The 19,914-nt window shown below is 48.9% G+C and overlaps 1 protein-coding gene across 2 annotated transcripts in view; it reads left to right on the forward strand.

The window, feature by feature from the left end:
* The window catches only part of TERB2 (telomere repeat binding bouquet formation protein 2), a 394,925-nt gene that overhangs the window by 277,240 nt on the left and 97,771 nt on the right, over positions 1–19,914 (forward strand). The gene's annotated exons all lie outside the window — the stretch shown is intronic.

Consider the following 19,914-nt stretch of genomic DNA (forward strand, 5'->3'; position numbering starts at 1 on the left):
ACGTTAGGTAGGACTTCGGTGCTCCATCTCTGGGGCCAGAGAGTATCTAAATTAGGTGGGGGCGGGGTAGGTCGTCCGACTGGGGGGAGGAGGGTGATGCGTGCGACAAATTAATTAGTGGCCTGTACCAACGGCCACGTCGTTAACCCCGTGCCCTGTGATCATTACCCCCCCCCCCTCTGCAAATGACCTGCACGCTCTGGACTTCAAAGGGACACGCGGAGGGGCTCTAAGGACGCTTATTGCGGCAGATGCACAGAATTCGCCGTCTTTAAGTAAGGTTCTCTTTTGAACAAAAGTCTTGTGTCTTGTAAAATGCACAGAAGGGGGTCCTATGCGAACAAATCCCAGGCCCCCAAAAACCGTTAATGTCTCACGAGAGGCCCGGTCCGGGGCTTTGGGGACGTGGGAACATTAGGATCGAAGGGCCAAGGCGGTGGGGGTCTGGCAGCGCACTTGATTTGTAGGGGCCCATCTGCGAGACAGCTGTCTGGCGCGTGCAGCCACCATGCTGCAAACGGCCCTCAAGGGAAGAGGGGCAGAGAATGGGTGAGGCCAGGCATTACAGATGGAAGTGGGGGCTGGGCACGGTTCAGTACTCAGTGCTGAGCAGCTGACACAGCTCGTTTTCTAACTTTCATATTGTTCACCTTGAACCCTGTCCTTTCTTTTGAGGTCGCACGAACCATGTGTAATTTTGCTCGTTTTTAGCATTGAATATCTGTAAATATCCGTATATGTCTACCCTAGCCAAGGTCACAGGAGGTGTGGCATCCACCCATGGTTTGGTATGGAATCATCTCCCTCCCAAAGCGGCGTCTACGGACTCGCTTTGTACTACAGCTTATAGAGTCGGCAGATGAGCCCCCCCCCCACCTTCAATTCAAACTCAAAACAAGCGCGGCGCGGTCACGAAAGTGAAAGAGGATCTCTCATCTTTATGGGGCCATTTGTTTAAACACATGGCCCCATACAGATAAGAAACCTTTTACGCCAGAAGGAAAGCAGGAGAGCCCGTCCAGGTGGGCAATGTCCAAAAAAGCCAAAGGGTAGCAACATACAGAGCTGTTTTCCAATGGCTGGCCACCGTTTAACATAAACGGTGACGCCAGCCAATGGAAAAGAGGGGCGGGGCTTAAAGCCCTTTACTGAAACTCCTCAAAGACATTAAATCTCGCCGAGCGAGCTGCGCATGTGCGCAGCAACGCTAGCCGAGACCTAAAAAGGGTATTAAAGTAAATGCAAACCTTATTTTTTTCTTTTAAAAAAATGCAGTTAAAGGTTTACCGGATAAGAAACCAACGTTTTATTTACAGTAGTGAACTGAACTAGAAAATGTTTTGACTTTGCCTAACGCTTTTGTTTTGTGTCAGACTCATTTGTTACGATTTGTACCTTTGTCTAAGACTCATTTTCAACGCATTGAACCCTAGTCCAAGGCTCAATGTTAGAGTGTTTACTTATCTAAAGACTAGGGGCCTCATGTAGGTAAATAAATTTTACCGGTTCTTAAATACCGAGCCGTACCGAATCGGTAAATTAGAATAGGTAAGTTATATGTAGGTAAAAATTCGGTAACAGTTACCGATTCGGTAACATTCAGTAATCACGAATCGGAATTCACCGAATCGGTAAATACCGAGGTGGTATTTACCGAATCGGTAAATACCGAGGTGGTATTTAGCGAATCGGAAAATACCGAGGATACTACCACCTTCCCTTAACCAAGTAGCCAATATCATAATCATGTTATAATAGAAGGTCTCTCAGGCTTGAATAGGGGACCCCATACCTCAAAAATCAGCTCAGTGAAATCACATCACAGGAGCATCAGGAGCCGTCTCGCAGGAAGGCACGTCTTCGGTCTGAACAATAAACATGATGTCTGTGATATGAAAAGCACCAACTTTCAGGTAATTGCAGCTGCGCGTGTGTCATGGCTAAATAGTGGGTCGAACAACCTAGAGTGGAAAACATGCATCGTGTAAAGTTCCAGACTGTGTGTCACAGCATGTACAGACCAAGGTCGCTGCGCAGAGCTTGGGATGGGAACAACAGAATGCACTCGTCTGAAGGAAGTCTCGAGTCAGCAGTTTATTCAAGAAAGAACATGTAAACGCAGTGTCGTGTGCAAAGACAAAAAGATGGCTACATAATATTCAACGTGGTTATGCTAACTGAACAATGTATGTACGTATTCAGGGAGAACTCACTACACGCCCCCTTGAGCGAAGCAACATGTAATAGGCAAGAAAAGAGAGAACGCAGAGTTCAGTTTCGTCAGAGCAGAACAAGGCGTAACCAATGCAGCGCCAAAGTCCTAAAGTCCAATTCATTGCAGCATAAAATTCCAAAAAACACAATGCAAGTATAGTAAAAAACTCAAGCCGACCATCAGGAAGAGAAAAACGAGAAATAAGAGAAATAAATGTTGCGCCAGGGTGCTGTCCAGTAGCACAGGCGCAATGGACGACAATCCAGTTAATCCATGAATGTATAGGCAGCATATGTGGCCACGGCTTCCAACAAAAAATCGTTTGCAGGGCCACTAAAAGTCTCAGCCATCCAATTAAGTAAAGAAAAGGAACATACGTGTTCTCCAACCAACGGAGCCTCTAGCACAATCAGAGGGCACCCGGAATGTTCCTCCAAATAGCTCATGGACAAGAAGTCGTAGGCTGCCGCTGAGATGTCCCAATTACCCAGGATACCATGCGCCGCACCACACGCCATGATCCGGACACCAGAACAGGACAACTCGTGAGACACTAAGGGCCTCATCAGTCGATCGAAATCCGGCACCGGAGACACCATGTTGGTCAAGCACAAATCCAGAGGCCATTCAAAGGGACAATCCAGGCAGTGTAATACAGGTTGTACGCAGGTGAAGTAGGAATACCTGAAGGATAATCCATAAGCCAGGCTCACAGTCGCCAATGGCAAAGTACCATAGAAGTCAAGCATCCTATCACGAAGAAGATGCAGACGGGATAGGTGCTCGTGTGGCACAGAAGGAGCAGCCATTCCGGAGTACGAAAAGGTAAAGCAGCACACCTGCCACTAGCGCCAGAAGCAGCGGAACACCTCCAAAGATGCTCGAGAAAAGTGAATGAACAAATGCCGGAATTACACCAAAAATAGTTAGGAAAGAGGTCACGGGGCCCTGAGCCCACATGTTAAAAAAAATGAGCCAGGCTGGTCGTGGACGAGGCATTGATAATAGTTTGGATCAAAGAGCTGAAATGCAGGGGGAGGTCAGTGTTCAGAGGCGCCTGTACCTCAGTGCGCGTATTAGCAACGTGAAGGACAAATGTTTCACGAGAGGAAGTCAAAGGCACCTCTTTGTGGGACAATGGCGCTCTATTCTGCTCAACTTGTTGAACTCTGCTTTCAAGGTTGGAATCGAAGGCCAGATGGAAACATCCCGCCGCACATGCGGGGGTGGAAAAAGAACAGTATTGCAGCAGACAACTTTATGCGAGACAGTTATGTACGGGATTCCCACTCACATCCCGCAGCAAGCTTCATTAATCAAAATTAAATAAATACCGTTTGCAAGCAGAGTGAAAGAAGGTGTAATCACAGGCACTGGGATACCTCGTAGGACGCACGCCAAAATCGGGGCTTGTACATTGCATGCGCCGTGTACTTGCATGTGCCTATTGTCTCATGTATGAATCCTAGAAGTGAGAGTGCTAAAGCTATTATCTATGACGGCAAAAGCCTTCTCCATGTTTGCTTGGTCAATAGCTCTCAATCTGGAAGCCACCTCACTGTGCGACAACTTGCAGACTTCGTTGTAAGTAGCATACGCCCACCTTTGGGTTCTGCCACCCACAGGACCATTCCCAAAATCATTCAATTCGGTATGCACATTGATGGAGTGGGTGGACTTCCTGATCCTGTAGATGTGCTCTGTGTCAGCTGGTGGACAGATTGGGATGTGTGTACCATCAATGCAGCCAATGAAATGGGGGAACTGTGCCATGTGAGAAATGTCTGTTTTTGTTTACTGCAGTGCAGCCTGTGTGTTGTGGAAGCTGATGTAGTGGTGCATTCTCTGCATCATGGCATCCAGGAAATTCCTGAGGGAACGGGACGGGCAATTCTGGGATACACCACCCACCGCAGCTGTCACCACCTGATAACTGCCGGATGCCAACAGATGTGGGCTGCAGAGCACCTGCACATGTGGGGGTATGGCGTGCGCCCTTCTTATTGGCTGGTCCAGGAGTGGGTGCAGGTCCCTGATTGAGTCCATGATGGTTTCGGGGTGTAGCCTGTACCTCTCATGTATCACTGCATCAGTCAGCTGGACTAGTGTGATGCGCTGTCTGTAGATGCGTTCCTCCCGTCGCCAAACCCTCAGTCCTGCTGCCTGTAGATGTAGGCGCCTTGCAATGACGTACATAGCGGGCATGTTGTCCACGCTGTTGCATTTTGGGATTGCTTATCTGCACTGTTGATGGTTACCACCTGCTTTCAATCCGTGTTAATTACCGACTCTAATTTACCGATTTTCTTGGATTTCTTAATTACCGAGTGCTCCTACATGTCATTTTCATTTTTACCACTTCATATTTAACACTTCATATTTACCGATTCGTTAATTATGTATTCGGTAACTCTGAATCGGTATTTTGGAATTCGGTAAATATGAATCGGTATTTACCGCCTCATATTTACCGAAAAGTCGTTTTTGGACTCCTACATCTCACTTGTCTGAATACCGGTCGGTAACGGCATATTTACCGAAAATCGGCCGTTACCGACCGGTATTTGGCTACCTACATGAGGCCCTAGATGTTATTCTAAGTGATAGTCAGATGTCATAAGCATTATTATGAAAATCAGCTATCAGAGTTGGTAACAGTTTAATTCCACAATATATTAGCATTAGTCTCATAGTAGCGAAGGTAATTTCTGCCCAATAATTATTTACTTTGCTCACAGACCTTTGCACGCTTGTATGTACCATCATAATAATATTCCAGACCCTTATAAAAAGCATGATGACCCCAGAATTTTCAAGGTAAAATATCATATTAGTGATACACAGTTTACTCTTCACTTCGAAGACAATGAGATTCTAACTTGCAAAAACAGATGTATGATGATTAATGTGTTATTTTTTCACATTTAGTGTTGCTTGAGCAGACAGCGAAGCATCTAGCTGTTTGTCGTTCTGGACCAGTACCGGAATCCAACACACACACACACACTTCAATCCCAGACAGAATATATTCGGGTCACACAACAAGCGAACTGAGGTGTGCTGGTATTTTTTTTTTCTTTCTCTTGTCCCATACCCCCCTTCTCCTTGGGAGGTCACAGGCGTATGATGTTTTAAATCACCATATCCCAGTGAACTTTCATAGGGATTTGGGGATTATCCTCGCCCAAGGGGAACCACCTAGACTTCAGGTGAGCAGTATTCTTGACAGAAGGCGAAGCCACCAAACATAGTGTTCCTTTTGGGCGACGATCATCATGGATACTTTATTTCATGTCACACCTGAAAATACCCCAGATCTTTCACAATTAACTGCAGTTATCCGTGGTTTGCATGAAGAAATGCAACAATTAAAACAAGAGAATGCTACTCTTGGAGAGACTATAGAGAAGAGTAAACCAGATTTTACACGATGGAGGGATTCAATCTTAAAAGAACATTACCCGATTTTAGCTCCTCCAGAGTTGGGAGAAATACTTTTGCTGCACCCAATCTAGTCACCTCACGTCCTGAACAGAATTTTCAAGTCAAGGTTATGACACCTAATACAGTACCACTAGCCAATCCAGAACGATTTTCTGGAGATAGTGCGCAGTGTGCCACATTTATGAGTCCATCTCAGTTGCATTTTCTTTGCAAACTCCAACTTTTTCCCACCAGTGCTACTAAGGCAGCCTTCATCATTTCCTATCTTGGTGGCGTGGCTGCAAATTGGTCCATTCCACTGATTGAGAACAATGACCCCCCTCTTGTATAACTACACAGCGTTTAAGGAAACCATGACTAAATTATTTGCTTGTCATATTTTTGTTCAGTCAAGTGATAGCGAATTGTTAAATCTTTGTCAGGGATCCAGAGATCTACTTACCTACATTACCACGTTTAATCGCGTGATCGCTAAGACGTAATGGCCTGAAGAGAAACACACTTTGTTTTACAGGGGGCTCAGAGACAAATTAAAAGATTCTTTGGCTCATATTGTTGACCCCCCTGAGGTTTGTTCTGAATTTTATTTAGTAGTGAGGCTAGACCATAGATTAGGAGAGCGCAAGCATGAGAACCCCAGAGGTAAATCTAGGATAATAGTCTTAACAAATGATAACAAAAAAACAGTGATAGAACCCATGACGTAGAACTCATGCAAATAGGTGAACTTAGGGGAGCTATATCCATAGAAGAAAAAGATAGACGTAGGAAAGGTAATCTATGTCTTTAGTGTGGTAATTCAGGTAATTTTGCCAGGGAATGTTCAATCAAGCCAAAGAAGAAAAAGATCGTAGCAGGTATTGATATCAAATCTGAAAATCAGGAAAACTAACACTCTTGGATAGTTCTGAGATAGCCTCTTTGAGAGAGTCTGATACAAAGATCTCCCAATTCTCAACTAACATGGTAAATAGAATCCCAAAACACATGACGATCAGAATTACTTTTATTCTATCAGCCCAAAAACAACATTGTTTGTCCATTTTAATGGATTCCGATGCTACAGGTAATTTTTTTGATTCAACCGTAGCCAAACAATTCAGTATCACAAATGTCCCTAAAGAGGAACCAGAACCTGTGAGAGCTGGAGATGGTTCCGCTCTTTAGTCCGTACTCATCTGTTTACATACAGAACCTTTGATCTTAGTGTGTGAAAATGGTCATACAGAAAACATTACCTTTGCCCTTATTTGTACACCAACATTTGGGGTAGTTCTTGGCTAGAATGTCGCAACACCCAGAATTGAATAGGTGTTGCAAACAGTAACGTTAGATTCCTCATTTTGTAGATTTTTTTGTTACCAAGAGACACCATACCCGATTGCCCCCTTACATAGTGCAGTAGTTCAGGGCTCCTCCTCAAACATACTGCCACAAGAGTACCAAGATTTTTCTGATGTTTTTAATTTGGCCGAAGCTACCCAATTACCACCACATAGAATGTTAGGCTGCAGAATAGATCTCATACCAGGTGCCAGCTTGCCCTGCAGCAGAATTTATGCTCTTGCTGAGCCAGAGACACAATACCTCAGGACTTACTTAGATGAAATACTAGACTTAGGGTTCCACTCCTACTCATTCAACCTCACCGGTTCCTTCACCACTTTTTTTGTAGCCATGAAAAATGGCGATTTAAGAGCATGCATCGATTATCTTGCAGTTAATAATGCAACTATACATTTTTTTTATTCTTTGCCGCTCATTCCCGTTCTTTTAGACCAAGTACGTGTTTCTACCATCTACTTCAAACTAGATCTGTGGGATGCCTATCCCCTCGTACGCATGAAGGAGGAAGATGAGTGGAAAACTGTTTTTAGAACCAAGTTTGGTCTATTTGAATATACAGTGATGCCGTTCCCTCTTTGCAGTGCCCCAGCGGCATTTCAATACTTCACTAATGAAGTGCTTCATGATTTTTGGGACATGTGCGCTATCCTCTATATAGATGAAATATTGATTTTCTCCAAGACAGAACTTGAACATATCCATCATGCACAAGCCCTTCTACAAAGTTTGAGAGAGAACTCGTTATTCGCTTAACTGGTGAAATGCGCATTTCACGTCACATCAGTTGACTCCTAGGCTGCCATTTATCTCCAGAAGGGATAACAATGGACCCAAAGAAAATCAACGCTATAGTGAGCTGACCTTCCTGTGCTTCAGTAAAGGATGTCCAAAGAGTACTTGGATTCGCTAATTTTAAAAGCGATTTATTGTTAACTTCCCTAGCATAGTTGCACCCATCACACAATTGTTTCTTTGGAATGACAAAGCCGAAGATGCCTTCCAGAATCTAAAAAAGACATTTACCACAGCTCCGATTTTGTCCCAACCCGTCCTTTCTTTGAGGAGGCGGATGCCTCACAGATTGCAATCGGGGGAGTGCTTTCACCGAAAAATCCTGACACGGGCCATGTTCATCCATTGGCATATTATTTCCGGAAATTACTTGGAGCTGAGCAAAACTGTCGCTGAGTGTGAACTTTTGCCCATTAAAGCAGTTTTTACAGAATGGCGACATCATCATTTGGGGGCAAAGCATACTGTCACTATTTTTAGTGATCATAAAAATCTAAAAATGTTTACATCCGTTAAAGTACTTACACCGAGACAAATGTGGTGGTTGCACTTTTTTCACGATTTTGATTTTCTTATTACATACCGTCCAGGTACCAAACAAGTACAATCAGACACATTGTCTAGAAATGGTCTAGGTGAAGCTCACAATTCAACAGTAACCACCCAAAGTATTATCCCTGCTGACAGAATAGTGGCAGTAACTCTTGCAGATACATTTTCACCCGACGTTAAACAGGCTTCAGAACAAATAAAGCCCCAAGAATGGTTATTGGATTCAGAAAAAAACATGTTCATTCCCCAAGGTCAGTTAAGACAACAAATGTTACAGTGGCACAATGATGCAGCACTAGCAGGTCTTCCTGATATTCAAAGAGACTAGACAGTTTTTTACAAAAAAAGTTGTGGGAAACTATCAGAAAAGATGTGCTGGCGTGTTCAGTGGGTGCACGTAGTAACACTTTAACAACCATTACCTATCCCTCCACTACTTTGGCATACCATCAGTGTGGATTTCATCACAAATTTACCTGAATCAACTAAATACACCACTTTGTTAGTGATAGTCGACTTATTATCTAAAAATGGCCACTTAGTTCCATTTAAAAGATACCAACAGCTGCTGAAATTAGTAACTTTTTTTATCTGAAGTGTGCGTTTGCATGGTCTTCCTAGTAAAATTGTATCCTATCATGGGCCTCAATTCACCTCTAAATTCTGGAAAACCATATGCTTCACACTGGGAATAGAAGTAGCCCTTTCATAGGCATTCCATCCACAGACTGATGGATAGACTGAAAGGGCAAATCAGAGTCTTGGACAGATACTACCGGATCAAGCTATACTAGTTGAATTTTCATAGAATAATAACAGCCATTCAGCTCTAGGATGTTCACCTTTATATTTTCTCACAGGACAACATCCACATACGATTCATGCAATCCTTCCGTTACCTACCAATCTTATGCCCTCCGTCTCCACTCATATACAACAGCTTCAAGACATACAAGAATGTAACTGTCTAGCAGAAAATAAACAACATATTAAACTCCAGGCAGATAAACCTAGGCTTCCAGAGCGGATCATAAAGCTGGAGATATGGTATGGTCGTCCACCAGAAATATCAAATTAGATGGTTCTAGAAAATTACAACCACAATTTATTGGCCCCTTTCCTGAACATCATTAACCCAGTTACAGTATGATTAAAACTTCCTGAGGACGATGCTGTACTCCCGGTCTTTCATGTATCGCTTCTTAAACCATATCATCCTAACACACAAAGATAATCCACCCCTCCCATTATCGTAGGCGATAATATTGAGTATAAAGTTCATTGTATCCTAGTTGCTAAACGTATTCTTGGAAAGTTATACTATTTAATTGATTGGAAAGGATACGATGCATCAAAGATCCTGGGAACCAGCATCATTTGTACATGCTTCCCGTCTTACCAGGGGTTTTCTTGCTCTCAATCCTTCCAAACCATGCCATGTATGACTCCCTTTGGGAGGGAGAACTGTCATGTGTAGCCTCGCGTAATCATTCTATCTGCTGTCTGGTGGAGGAGTGTGGCTCAATGGTTAGAGCGGCAGACCCTGAAGCAGAGTTCTGACCAGGGTTCGATTGCCGCCTCGGCGGGGCTCGGGCTCAATTTCCTCGGACCTGTCTATTCTCGCCTCGGTGCCTATTCTAATCACGGGCCCCACGCTGCAACTCTGGGCAATAGCTTGCTTAGCCTCCACACCGGCCCCAACAGCGCTAAGGATGCCTGGCTTCACCCTGGGGGTGCCCAGGAGTGGACACTTCACAGGGAAAGCCAGGAGGGGTTCCACAGCGGTATGAGTAATAGCGCCAGGAAACCGCAAAGGCGACACCGCAAGGTGGCCGTCTGGTGACAGTGCGCTCTATAAGTACCTTGACATTTACATTTGCTGTCATGCTGGTTTATCTGCATCAGTGACGTAGTATAAGGTTGCCTTATAATTTATTTGTATCAAAGCAAGTTCTGACTTATACTTTTATTTGTATCAAAGTATGTCTTGAGTATAATGAACAGACACCATTGACACATGCTTTCGAGTAAATTGCTCCCATGTGTACTTAAATTAGAAGTGCGCCGGCAACATGCAGCTCTCCCGCGTGAGCAGTGAGTTTTGTTAAAACGATCTTGTCTGACACGTGCCCTTGACTTATTTACAGCATGTACGCTCATCAGATTGTCGCTTAGCCTCGTCAGTATAACTTCACTTACCTGACGTCTCTGGCTCTGCGCTGCAGTCTCCGTCCCCGATCTTCACTCACATTCCAGGTCCTGCCTTCCACGCTCGGTCTTCCATCTTTTTGCGCCATCCGTCTGAACAAGAGAGCAATCTTCGTGAAGGGCGTGTCTACACTCCGGTCTTCGACCCTGCCATTTCCATGAAAAGGAAGCAAAAAGAGTATTACGGTAAAGGTGAACCTTATTTATTCTTTCAACAAAATACAGTCAAAGGCTTACCGGATAAGAAACCAATGTTTTATTTGTTGTACTGAACGGAACTATAAAATGTTCTGATGAGTGGCTGTGTGGGTGACTTAGTGGCTGTGTGTGAGACTGTATGAGTGAGTGGATGTGAGTGGCTCTATAAATCAGTGAGTAGGTGTGTGAGTTCTTGTATGGGTCTGTGAATGGGTGTGGGAGTGGGTGTATGAGATGTTCTATGGGGTGTGAGTGGATGTGTGAGTGGTTCTATGGATGTCATCAGTGATGCCACTGACCATGCCTTGTGTGATGCAATATCGGAGGTCATAGGCAGTGCATTATTGGGGCATAATTTATAGTTAGCTCAGGTAACTCTACCTGCTGAATTTCACTGGTTTTGTGAAATCTGAGCCGAACTATAATGTCCCTGTAACCTTTGTTTTTTTCAGTGAATTTTTAAGGCTTTTTTTTAAATGTTAAGTAAGATGCCCATCATAGTGCACAGTGGGGGAGAGGTTTGAATGCAAAGCCTGTCCTGGCATTGTGCTGCCCCCACACAATCTTGCTGCTCCAGCCCCCTCCTCCTTGCCATCCATTGTCCAAGTCTATTACCCTGCTCCCTCATTAGAGCCATGTGTGCCCTTTGCACTGCCACTACCCTTCCCGCCTGCCCTAAAATTTAGCTTGCTGGCCCATCCACCTCCTTATTACCCTCGGTACCCAAGTCAATGCACCCGCCCCCTCCCTCCTGCCCTGCATGGTCTGATGTGCTGCCACCTGCCCTCTATTTAGCTTGATGTCCCTGTCCACTCCTTTTGCCTTCCATTGCCCAATTCTATGCCCCATCATTGCCCTCCTGCTTAGCCTCTGTGCTTAGCTTGCTGCCCCTACTCGCCTTCCCCCTGCCCTCCGATGTCTGAGTGCATGCCCCTGGTCCCTACTTTCTGCCCACTATTTTCCGTGGATTCTGAGTGTTCTGTTGAGCTGCCACTGCCCCTTCCACCTGCCTAGCATGGTCAGATTGGTGCGGCCTGTACCTGCCACCTCCACCCTTCCTGGCCAAGTTCCATGTCCTTATCCCCTCCCTCCTGTCCTCCATGGTCCATTTTGCTTTCACTACCTTCTGCCATCCATGCTATGTTGTGCTGCAACTGCACCTCCTGTCTGCCGTGCATGGTATTTTGTGATGCCTCTTCCCCTGCCCTCTTTTGTCTGTGTCCAGCCCCTCCCCCTCCCTTCTGTCATCTATGGTCCTTTGTGCATACCTCTGCCCCCTCCCTCTTCCCAACTATGGCCGTTGTTGCCACTAACCTTTACGCTTGCCATGCATGGTCTTCTGTGCTGCCACAGCCCCTCCCACCTGCCTTGTGGGGTCAGCCTGCTGCCCCTGGCCCCCAGCCCCCTCCCACCTTCCCTCTGTTGTCTGTGTGTATGCCATTATAGTTTTCTTGTTGCTCTCCATGTTGTGTTGTGCTTCCAGTGTCCATCCCGCCAGATTACTGCTCTTGCCCTGGCCCCTTGCCCCCTGCCCTCCGTTTTCCATGTGAAGACCCCTATCCCTTCCCTCCTGCCTTGTCTGGTCGCTGTCGTGCCCCTGCCCCCTCTATCTGAAAGAAACACGTTAGTTAGATTCCTCACCTTAGAATATCCCCAGGCGTCAGGCTGGATCCGGAAAGATTTTTCGTCAGCAATACCCCTTGCGCGTCGCTAGGCGTCGTCTGCGGCTCCGCGTCCATCGTCGGCGTCGTGCGCCGGAATGACGTCGTCTGAGTACTTAGATGCCGCCCTCACGCGCTGACGTCAGTTCTTCTTTTTTCCGCGACAGACAGCGCCGATCTGGGAAGAGCTTACCCCTTAGTCAATTTTTGACTAAACTTTTTGACTCTTTTTGGTCTTTTGTCAACTCGACTCTGGTGCCTGTAGGATGCCTGGATTTAAGGCCTGTGATGCCTGTCATCGCCTGATGTCGGTGACGGATCACCATCGCGGTGCCTTTACTGCCTGGGGGCCGACCATGACACGGAGTCGTGCCCCGATTGTCCGGCCTTGACCTCGAAGGCTAGGCGGGAGCGGTCCCGTAAGCTTCTCGAGCTTCGGCACTCGGCTCCGCGCCGCTCACGGTCCCGGTCCAGGAGGAGGTCCAAGGACCGGTCGCGGAGCCGCAGTCACCATCATCGCTCGTCGGGCTCGAAGTCTTCGGGTAAGTCGAAGCGATCAAAGAAGTCCAAGAGGCAACACCGCTCTTCGGACTCCCATTGCCGGTCACGCGACTCGGCCGAGGGTCAGGGCGGTCCCACCCCCGCGGCTCCGCAGGAGCCGCGTCCGTCTCCATACCCGCCGGTCCCTGGGACTGACGCGACTCCGGCGGAGGTCAGTGCCTTCCTCTCGGCCATGAGGGGCCTGTCTTCGCCGTCAACGCCTGCCGGCGCGCCTTCGGGCCCCGCGGGCTCGACTTGGCGCCCTCGCGTGCCGGCGTCCCCGGCGCTGTCGATGCCTTCGGTCCCGACGCCGCAAGTCCCCGAGGGATCCAGGCCTGGATCTCTGTCGGCGCCGGTCGACCTCACGACGCCTCCTCCGCTGGCGCCGACACCGATTCCACCTCCGGTGCCGTCTCTGGACGACGCCGTTCCCCGGTTTAGCCCCTGTGCGGACCCGACACCGACACGGCGCCGCACCCGACGCCGATGGATGACCATTTCATCTACCGTCTGGCTCCGATCGTTCCTCCTGTTTATCAGGAATCGGATGACGGGGGCGACTGGGAGGGGTCTGAAGACCCTATGGCACTCCAGGGTCAACTTTCACAGGACTGGGCAGACGAACTGGGGGATGCCAGTGGTCTGGACACTTCGCCAGACGCTGGCTTCATCTCTCCTCCGACTGTGGCTTCGGAGGAAGGTGCAGCTTTTTCAGTGGCGCTGCGCAAGGCGGCCGAAGCCCTGGGGCTCGAGTTGCCTGCTGTGGCCATGAGGACTAATATCCTCACAGAGGTGCTTCAACCGTCAGCAAGCTCCACAGAGCCTCTGCTGCAGTTCAATGAGGCCCTCGTCGACGTTCTGCAGGGTACTTGGTCCAAGCCCTCCACAGTTCCTCCTGTGGATCGGAACGTGGCCCGGCGCCACCGCCCTGCTCCGGGCGACCCCAGTTTCCTGTCCCAACACCCCACCCCCGAGAGCCGGGTTATCCAGGCCTCCACTTCCCAATCCTCCTTCCCGTCCACTCCTCCGGATCGGGAATCCAAGAGGCTGGAACAGTTCGGAAAGAAACTGTTCTTTTCCCTGAGTTTGGGCCTGCGGTCTTTGAACACCGCTTGCCTCTTGGACCGTTTCTCCCACTCTCTGTGGGATGCGGTGGAGGACGTGCTGCCACTGTGTCCGGAGGAGGCCCGGACACGTCTCTCCCAGGCACTTGCTGACGGGCGAGATGCAGCGCGACATGCCATACGGTGTGGACTTGACACCACGGACTCGCTGGGTAGGGCGGTTTCCACCACGGTGGCGCTCCGACGCCACACCTGGCTGAGGTCCACGTCTTTTTCGGGGGATGTCCAGAGTACCCTCATGGATATACCCTTTGATGGCGCTCGCCTTTTTGGTGAGAAGGCGGATAGTGCGCTGGCTCGTTTTAAGGACTCTCGGGCTGCGGCAACGTCCTTGGGTCTCTCGGCCCCACGGCCGCACACTTCCGCCTTTGGCCCCTTTCGTGGCCAAGGAAGGGACGCCTCCTCACGTCCGCCTAGCCACCGGCCGCAGAACCAACCTGCACGCGGACGTGGGTTCCGCCGTGGCGGTTCTAGAGGACGACGTGCCGGTCAGTCCACATCCACCCCAGCAGCATCCGCCTTAAAGCCTTCCTAGTCCGAGCTTTCAGGCCCATTCCACGCCAGTGGGCGACAGAGTTCGCCATCACCTGCTCCACTGGCGCTCCATCACTTCGGACAGGTGGGTGCTGCAAATCGTCCGAAGGGGCTACTCCCTCCCCTTCGAGACGACCCCTCCAGCCATGCCACCGCAGTGCCACCGTATATCGGAGGATCACTTGAATCTTCTGCGGGAGGAAGTTACGGCCCTCTTGGCCAAAGAGGCCGTCGAGCGCGTTCCTGGTCCAGAAGTAGGCCGTTGTTGCTATTCCCACTACTTTCTGGTTCCCAAGAAGAGCAAAGGGGGCCTACGCCCTATCTTGGACCTCAGGAGCGTCAACACCTTCCTCCGGAAGGAACGGTTCAAGATGCTAACTTTAGCTCAGGTTCTGGCTGCCTTCGACCCTGGAGACTGGATGGTAGCGTTGGACTTGCAGGACGCCTATTTTCACATCCCCGTCCTGCCGATCCACCGGCGTTACCTGTGGTTCACGGTGGGTCAGGAGCACTTTCAGTTCACCGTGCTCCCCTTCGGCCTCACCAGTGCCCCTCGGGTGTTCACGAAAGTGATGGCGGTGGTCGTAGCTCATCTGCGCAGATCGGAGGTTCCAGTCTTCCCCTGTCTCGACGACTGACTGTTGAAGGCGGGCTCGCCCCAGCAAGTCCTCTCCCACCTCCAGACTACGGCCGACCTCCTGCATTTGCTGGGGTTCTCCATCAACGTGCCGAAGTCACACCTGAGTCCCTCCCAGGAGCTCCTTTTCATCGGAGCGGTTCTCGTTTTGGCGCAGTTCCGGGCTTATCCTCCGGAACAGCGGGTCCGGTATATTCAGGCTCTGATTCCCATCTTTCGGCCTCTATCCTGGGTTTCGGTCAGGTTGGTGCTGCGGCTTCTGGGGCTGATGGCCTCCTGCATCCTGTTGGTGCATTACGCCAGGTGGCGAATGCGGGCTCTGCAGTGGGACCTGAAGTTTCAGTGGGCCCAGCATCGAGGCAGCCTGTCCGACCATGTCTTGATCTCGGATGGCACTGCGAAACAGTTGCAGTGGTGGCTCATGGACCGCGATTGGGTCAGCGGCAGATGCCTCTCCCTACCCCAACCGGAGCACGTAGTAGTGACGGACGCGTCCCTCCTGGGATGGGGGGGCCACATGGGAGAGGCGGAGATCAGAGGACTCTAGTCTCCGGCGGAGGCTCAACTCCATATCAACCTTTTGGAGCTGAGAGCGATCCGGCTTGCACTGAAAGCCTTCCTTCCCTCTGTCCGGGGAAGTGTTGTGCAGGTGTTCATGGACAACACCACCGCCATGTGGTATTGCAACAAACAGGGCGGGGTGGGGTCGTGGACCCTTTGTCAGGAGGCTCTGCGCCTCTGGACATGGCTGGAACACCAGGGCATCACCCTGGTGGTTCAACATCTGGTGGGCTCTCTGAACGCCAGAGCAGACGAACTCAGCCGCCGGTGCATGATGGATCACGAATGGCGTCTGAACTCGGACGTGGCGCAAGGTCTCTTTCTGCAGTGGGGAGAGCCTAGGTTAGATCTATTTGCCACCGAAGAGAACGCGCAATGTCAGCAGTTCTGCGCGTTGGAATTTCCAAGGCAGCACTCGCTCGGAGACGCTTTTCGTCGTGAGTGGAGTTGCAGTCTGTTGTACGCCTTTCCGCCTATACCACTTCTGCCCAGAGTGCTGAAGAAGATCAGGCGCGACCGGGCCCAAGTTATCTTAGTGGCTCCGGATTGGGCACGAAGGTTCTGGTATCCCGAGCTACTCAGTATGTCAATCGATCCCCCGATACGACTGCCTCTTCAGGAGGACCTTCTGTCGCAGCAGCAGGGAACGGTCCTCCACCCGAACCTGTCCAGCCTCCACCTCCATGCGTGGAGATTGAGCGGCGGCAGTTGATGCCATTTGACTTGCCTCCTGAAGTCTGTGATGTCATTCTGGCAGCCAGGCGTCCCTCCACAAAGACGGTATATGCCTGCCGGTGGAACAAATGTGTGGCATGGTGCACAGCAAAGGCTGTGAATCCCCTTACCGCCCCTCTTTCTGAGGTTCTACTCTTTCTTCTTTCTTTGGCCCAGCAGGGCTCTGCTCTGGGCACCTTGAAAGGTTATCTTGCTGCAATCTCTGCCTTCTTACGGCTTCCTGATCAGCCTTCTCTTTTCAAGTCCCCTGTTGTTTCCCGTTTTCTCAAAGGCATTACCCACATGTTCCCTCCTGTCCCCTTCGTAATGCCTGAGTGGGACTTGAATCTTGTCCTGACTTTTCTGTTGTGCGCTCCTTTTGAGCCTCTTCACAATTGTCCCATTCGTCTTCTGACACTGAAAACTGCTTTCTTGGTAGCTATCACCTCGGCTAGACGGGTCAGTGAGCTCCAGGCTCTCTCATCTAAGCCTCCCTTTCTTTCTGTTCATTCGGACAAGGTTGTCCTCCGGCCTCGTCCTTCTTTTCTACCGAAAGTGGTGACCCCCTTTCACCTCGGGCAATCTGTCACGTTGCCCACCTTCTTTCCGCCTCCGCATCCTTCAAAAGAGGAAGAGAGGCTCCACCGTCTGGACCCAAAACGGGCGCTGTCCTTTTATTTGGACCGCACCAAACAGTTCCGGGTGGACGACCAAATTTATGTTGGATACGTAGGAGCTAAGAAGGGGAAACCGGTACACAAACGGACCATCTCACGGTGGGTCGTGTTGTGTATTAAACTTTGTTACTCCTTGGCAAAAAAGGACCCTCCTGTTGGGATGAGGGCCCATTCCACCCGGGCCACAGCGGCTACTACTGCCCTGGGCCGGGGAGTCAGGCGGCGACGTGGGCTTCACTGCACACGTTTGCCAAGCACTATTGCCTGGACAGCCAAGTCCGGAGAGACGGCTTCTTTGGCTGTTCTGATCTCCAGGACTTTCTGGTGTGATCTTGGTTCGCAGACCCACCACTGGGGTTGGTATTACTGAGGTATCTATTCTAAGGTGAGGAATCTAACTAACGTGTTTCTTTCAGATGAACAAGTTACTTACCTTCGGTAACGATGTATCTGTAAGAAACATTAGTTAGTTAGATTCCTCACCAACCCACCCATCCTCCCCATTCTGCGAACTGACATCTAGGGTTAAGGTTATCCTTTTCAGGGCCCTAGATTTTTTGGCACCAGTGTCGGTCTCATGCATAGCTTTCCGCGCCAGGAACGCAGAGCCATGTACAAGAACTGACGTCAGCGCGCAAGGGCGGCGTCTAAGTACTCCAACGACGTCATTCCGGTGCACGACGCCGATGACGGACGCGGAGCCGCAGACGACGCCTAGCGACGCGCAAGGGGTATTGCTGACGAAAAATCTTTCCGGATTCAGCCTGACGCCTGGGGATATTCTAAGGTGAGGAATCTAACTAACTAATGTTTCTTACAGATACATCGTTACCGAAGGTAAGTAACTTGTTCTTCCTGCTCTTTATGGTCAATTATGCTGCAACTCTCCCTCCTGTCTGTCCGGTATGGTCAACGTGCTTACCTCTTTCCCCTCTGCAGTCTTTTGTTCGTGTGCATGGCCCTGTCCCCTCCCTATTACATTCCATGGTCCGTTGTGCTGCACTGTTGTCCCGCTTGCCCTGTGTGGTGTATTGTGCTGCTGCAACCCCTGATGCGTGCCATGTAAGGTCTGTTTGGTGCCCCTTCCTATCTCCCTCCTGTCCTCTCTTCTCCAAGTCCATGTCCCTACCCTATTCCTCCTGCCCTCTGTGATCCAATGTACCCTACATGCCAACATTTTGAACTTGGTAGGAGGGAAATTTTGGAGAGAAAAAAACTGAAAAATTAATTTTCCCCATTAGCTTGCATTTAAAAAGAGGAGCATTTAGGTAGGAGACAGCTAAAATAAAGACCTTTTGGACTTAAAAATGTCGGGAGTCTCCTGCCTGAATCTGGTCTGATGGGATGTATGGTTAAACTGCCAGTGCCTCTTCCTTCTGCCCTCAATGGTCTTTTTTTATTGCCACAGCCTCTTGCCCGTACTGCATGGTTGGTTTGTTGCCCCTGCCCCCCTTTCCTCTGCCCTTCATGGTCTGTTGTGCTGCCACTGCCCTTCCCATCTGGAAACAGCGTGGTCAACTTGTTGCCTCTGCATCCTCCTCCATGAGAGGCTCTTATTCCAATAGAAATTAGCTTAGTGCTCTAAACAGCTAAAATGAGGACATATTTTCTGAGTTCTCAAATTGTGATAAAGCACTTTTAAATAATTTGCTATCTTTATATTTTTTATCCAGTTGATCACTTAATTATATGTTACACTTGGGGGAGAGGATATGGCATTACAGCCAGAGCTGCAGACTTTGCAACTGGGAACCAGTTTTAAGTTTCTGTGTCAGCTTGACATCCTGTGATTCTGGGCAAATCACTTAATCTCCCCATTCCTAAGACCAAAATGAATGTGCGCTTGTGTAACATAACTTATATAAAGCACTCCTATACCTTCAGGTCAAGGCTGTGCCATATAAAACTGCAAACAAAAACCACTAGAATTAAGTGTTTTTGCACACTTCTGTCATTGAGTTATACTTGGGCTAAATTTGGGTGATATTTGTGCTATAATTGGGCTCTTTTTTTCTCTGGTGACCATCTTAGGATACTCATTTATTATAAAGCTCCATAATGTCTCATTTTCTGCAGTATCCTCAGTAGAACATGCTTTTATATTTCTACTTCGATTCCACCAAGATGGCATTCAGATGTGCCACACGTTTAACATAAATTCAGAATGTTAGCACTCAATTTGCTCATTAGAAAAGTGTAGTAAAGCTGCTGATCATCAAGGAGTTAACTGGCAGTCTGTTGCTGGTGCTGATAGGACATGTTTCAGTCCACATGTCAGAATGTTTTATGGTTTAAATTTCTTTATTGGAGTTTCAATCATACCATTTAACAATGGATTAATGGCCTGTAAACCACAGGTTGCATTGCATAATCCTAAAACTCCCCCCCCACCCACCCCCGGACCGGATCCCCTTTTGGTAATAAGTAGGGAAGGTGTCGCTGACCCCAACCCATTTGTGCCCGGTTTGGTGGTTCTTTAAGTGGTATCCAAGGTGGTCTCGTACAGGCGTAAGAGGTGTAGGTATTTGGGACATGTGAGTTAGCGTAATTCAGATTCAAATACGTCTTCCAAAGCTTGGGGAATGCTGAGCTTTGGTTCATTTGTGTGAGGGTGATTCGCTTCATCCCCATTATGTACCACATTCTGTGCAGCCATCCCTGGTGTGTGGGAATGTGTCCTGTACCCCAGTGCGATAATATGTTCTGCAAG

This window comes from Triturus cristatus, chromosome 3_1 (assembly GCF_964204655.1).
Source record: "Triturus cristatus chromosome 3_1, aTriCri1.1, whole genome shotgun sequence".
NCBI lineage: Eukaryota > Metazoa > Chordata > Amphibia > Caudata > Salamandridae > Triturus > Triturus cristatus.